The 5,134-nt window shown below is 43.1% G+C and overlaps 1 long non-coding RNA gene across 1 annotated transcript; it reads left to right on the forward strand.

The window, feature by feature from the left end:
- The first annotated feature begins 632 nt into the window (after positions 1 to 632).
- On the forward strand, positions 633 to 4,212 carry LOC122366684. The gene is made up of 2 exons (XR_006253929.1): positions 633 to 942; positions 2,799 to 4,212. It is a non-coding gene; the product is annotated as an uncharacterized LOC122366684 (long non-coding RNA).
- Positions 4,213 to 5,134: the final 922 nt, after the last annotated feature.

Below are 5,134 nucleotides of genomic sequence, written 5' to 3' on the forward strand. Positions count from 1 at the left end.
TCGAATCGTTTCTCCTCCATTGTAACGTCCCTGCAGTCCGAGCCTTTAGAGAACGGCTATTGTATTTTCTTATTCGTGGGTTCGTCCGTCTATGGTAATGTACCTAAGTGAGCTCGCAGTTGCAGGATCGTAGGTTTCTACACAAGCTGCGCTAAAATGCATCGGCAGTCACACTCCATGGTTCTGAGATGATCATTGATCAGGATGATGAGATCCTCATCTATACTATAACCCATGCATCGACTGCGGCCCGCGGTAGCCCTTCCGTCCTAATTTAATTCTGAGCCGAGCAACGGTGGGCTCGCATACATCATCAGACTATCAGCGTTATCCACCACTATCCAACAGTATTCAGGACCCACTCTCCGCTATCCACCATTATCCATCAGACCATCAGCCTCCACGCTCCTATATCTGTCCGATCTGATCTTCCCTGAACTCAGCAGCCCCGTAATCGCATTATGACCCTCTACCCCAGTCCACCCGTCCTGATCCGACGACCTCAGCATCGCTGGAATCTTAGATCTACAAAACCAAAACCATAGTCATAGTCTGTCCATCTGTATCCCTTATCAGCCCACCTCCACGCAAAGCTGTTCTCATCAGTGCACCCCGAGTGGAAGCCTCTTCCCGATACCTATCTATCGTATCAGCTGATCAGTCAGCTCGGACGGACCTCTGACGTCACTGGTTCCGATCGATCGGATGCTAGCGTGCGACTCTGGCGGCAGCGGCGACCGAGAGAGGGGGATTCGTCTGGCGGGCGACGAGAGAGCGCGTCAGTGTGAATCCGGCGGTCGGCGTGAGATCAGCGTGTCAGCGCTACTGAGCTGGGTTCAAGCGTGGACGAAGAATGGATAAGGAGACACTGACAAAGCAGATTGAGAACATGAAGTATCAGGCAGCGATGGAGAGGTGGCCACTGAGCAAGAGCATAGCCTCGTGAGTATGGCGCTGGGGGGAGGGGAGGGGCGGGGCTGGCACGTGCCGCTCAGCCAACGATTGTTCCGTCAATGCCAGTGGTGCTTACTGTGGTAGCCTAAGTTTTGATGTGAAGGCAATAAGGCATTTATTGCCGAAACTTTTACATGTAATTGCAATATCAATGGTGTATTACATTGGTCAACACAAGTGCAAAGATACGTTTGCACTTTGGACCGTGCACACGCCTTGCTAGCATAGCAATTAGAAAGTTGATGCTAACCGCATTCCCATCCATTTGCTCGGTAAATAGGGCTTCGTTGTGTATGACAATGACACATTTAGGTATTAATCTCTTTATTACAGCATTCCAAAATTAATTGGTTTTTCGTTAACGATGCCGGAACCATTGTCAAAACAGAATTTATCACCTGACAAGCATGAGCTGTTCTGTCAAGGATTCTGCAACGATGAGGTTGAACTTTGAGTTTAATTATAAGAACAGGGTAAAATTCGCATTGTCAGGCACTGTTATTCGACACGGCACTAATCAATTAGTGTATCGCCAATATGCATCTCACACCTACGTGCCGTCCAAACATGAAGCCAATAAAATGAGCAAATGATAAAGGCTCATTTATTATTTTTAGGACAACAAAATGCGCTTCCATTTCCCAAACAAGCGAGTCGGGAATCGCTGATCGTGTATAATTGCACGTAGTTTGTGCATGGCGAGTAAGTCGGTGTTTATCGTCATTATCAGAGATGGAGGTCGTTGGACGCAGAACGCTCTCTTCCTCTAACTGGCTTCGATCTGAGGCCGCATGAATGATTCATATTTCCTTCACGGTGGCTGAACAAATATTTTGTAGACAGGATTATGCAGCAGGCGTAGTAATCCGTCTTTTGGCCCTGAAGGGAGACATGGGGGGGGCAAGGGCGGGGGCTGAATTAATAGTCCCCAAAACTGGCCAAATATTATACGTCTTACGTGCATAAATTCAACACGGACGCGAAAACGCTGAACTCTTTTGCTTATTTAGATTCGCTTTTATGTATCCAAAAGCGGCAGGAAATAAACATTCTTGATGATGCAATGGCAGATCAACACTATGATTAGTGTCGTTGATGTTTTTTTTTATCTTTTCTTTTAGCAAAACATGCACTTTTTTAATTTCATTATATTGTATCAGGCTTATACAATTATGGTACATTTAAAACTCCGCAGCCCTAACAGGGTACTTCAAGTGCAGTTATAACCTTCGCCGGGAGGAAAATCACGCTAGTGTTATCGTTATCGAGTGGCTACAGCAATCGACGAAATCACGCTGGGCTAGACAGGTTAACAGGGAAGATTTGCTATCGCGTTGAACTTTTATCATCTAGCGCTTCTTCATATGTAGCGTAAAGGTGGATAGGACACGAGATCATGCGATGTAATAAAAATAGGCACAGCGAGCACCAAAACGCACCGTATTCAGAAGCACACACATACAACGAAGATCGAGATAAGGAGAGATAACAAAGACGGTGGCTAACGCACTTCAGGACCTCGGCGACCAATAGACTATAGAGACAACCGTAATCGGATTGTAAACTGACTGCAGTAAACAGAGTTGCCGATTGTAAAACAGGAACTGTGAGCACTGAAATTCTAACGTAGGAGGTCGATTTTTACATGAATGGTATGGTGTGATACCGAACTAGAAATGAAAACATGTCCATGAATGTTGAAGAAAATACTTACGAAAATAAGGATAATGACAAATGGCCTCACAATGTTAATAATCATAGCTAGAATTGTTAACACTGCCAATACTCAGCTACCGGGTGTTTCCTTGTTAGTTGGTTTTTACAAAGCTCCTATATCATTTCAGATTACGGGAGTTTATCGAAGAGAATGAGAAAACAGATCCTCTCATCTACGCGGTCGACAAGAAAAACAATCCGTGGGCAGAAAAAGGAAAGTGCATGCTAATGTAAAACTGACAAGCAACACAACGGAACAGCGAACAAAACGTGCCCAGATGAGCGTCTCCCTCAGCGACCATTGCTAACGAAAAATGACATTTCCCGAAGAAACGCCCTCTCCCGGAAATGCTCGAAGAATGATGACGTGTCGCCACTCTCGGCTAGCGGTGCACACTGTAATAGAACAGGATGGATGGAGAGCGGTGCAGCCACTCCCCTCCAGTAATGGTGAGGGAATAGTTGGACATTGGTTCGCGACAAGTAGGTGTTCAGAGTTCTGTTCAAGATGGGTTTTAAGGGTATGATGTATTGTCAGTTTGTTAGTATCGTGTTAATGCGCCTAGATCACGTCCTTCGTGACGTATAAGGCGCTTCCAGTTTATCCCGCAATATGTCTTGCGTTGTAGTCATTTGTTGAGATCCCAGGGTCCGCCTCTCTACCCTTTCATGGGATTATGATAGTCACCGTTTAATTTCTAGTCTGACATGTAAGTCACAGAGTACATGGTGCTGTGTTCAGGATAACTAAATGAGAGTTCATGTAGATTGTGGTCATAATTGGGTACATATGAGTTTGTGAAAATGTAACGGTTTTAATAGTCATCGTCTCGATTAAGGTCACAATCTAGTCGGTAAATACCATTGATAATTATTTATTAACTCGTCTGTATTGACGCCTAGGTAGCTCGGGTTTCTCACACGAAGGGGCCAAACTGAATAATTAATACCGGAGCGTCCCTACAAAGAAGATGAAACTCCACTTGTTGAGACCGATACAAGCGCCAAATATCTTCTTACCAACAGACATGCTAATGAGCGTTGAACACCCATAGCCATACAGCTTACCTCATGCAGCAAGAATGTGAGAATGTGTATGTGCTGGCAATTCGTAGGATATGTTTCCAGGAGTTGGCTGGATACTCTATCTCAGGTAAATAGCTCACTTTAGCCTTCACGTACAGTGCCACATAAAGGGACGGGAACTGTGTTTTTTATTTATTTACGACCGAATTATTTAAGCATTTTTTCCTCGCAACATTTCGGGTATTATGCATTACGATTTACTGTTGTTTGTTGTCATTGACATATTTTCTATTTATCGTTACAGATGAGTCCTATATCTGTTAGTCTCGGAAGGGCTTCGTGACGTCGTTTCATTACGTACTGATTTGTATTGATTGTTTAACTCAAAATAAATACGTTTGGAAAAGCAGGCATTATCATGTTGTTAAAAATAAATTGTCAGTATCGTCTGTGCGTACATACTAGAATGATTATTGTGTTGATTTGAGGGTTGTCAATAAATGACATCGATTTAGAGCTAGCCTGTGTTTTGTTTTGACCATAGCGTTCATCCCATTCCAGGTCTAATAGATAGGATGGCGTTATTATTATGACAGGACGGCTACCCTGTTTTAGCCCAAGCCCTACGTAAATTTGGCGCACTACGCTATACCTTCAATTTGCAAAGCACCCTTTGAGACACGACATGCATATGTTCGTTATTTTACTCCCTTCTACAGACCAATAACAAGAAACGTAACGCATATAGAAGAAAAGGGTGATTTTTATGGTGTTTTAATACAATGTTTAATATATGTTCAAAACTGATCACTATAATAACTTACATACAAACATAATGCATTCATTGCCCTATTATGCCCTTATTTCATCATTCTATATACATAGATGATTATTCAAATACGTGATAGATAGGTACACGTGAATAATTAATTAAATGATGTGTTAATTTAAACATTATTTCTCGATAACCTTATCATGGTAATAATGTGAACTTCAACATGAATAATGCCTCAACACTGCACTGACCGTAAACAACGTGACGCTGAACATTGCAATTTGCAGCTCTGCAACTTGGCTGCACCGGGCTCTCAGGAAGTTTCTGCAATCCTGATACAGGCATTGCCGTTTTGCAGCTGAGGAGGTTTTCAGCTGTGTAGGTATGTGATCTCTTCAACGATACTGCTTTTTCCTTGAATTACAGAAAAATCACCGCAGAAATAGCATGGATCCTCATGACATTAGCAACGCTCAGGAAATGAAACGAGCTCCCTCAGGTCAAATGAGTCCTCATAGGAATGGGATAACCGTTTCTGAAATTGCTGTGGACCTCCAAAGACTGATTCACCTCTCTAGAAAATGAGTCGCCTCTTTAAGGACTTTATGGGTAGATTCAAAGATGAATTCCTAGGTAAAGTGATGATGGATTAGTGATATTATC

The sequence above is a fragment of the Amphibalanus amphitrite genome, unplaced genomic scaffold (assembly GCF_019059575.1).
Source record: "Amphibalanus amphitrite isolate SeventyFive unplaced genomic scaffold, NRLGWU_Aamphi_draft 000823F_arrow, whole genome shotgun sequence".
NCBI classification, from domain to species: Eukaryota; Metazoa; Arthropoda; class Thecostraca; order Balanomorpha; family Balanidae; genus Amphibalanus; species Amphibalanus amphitrite.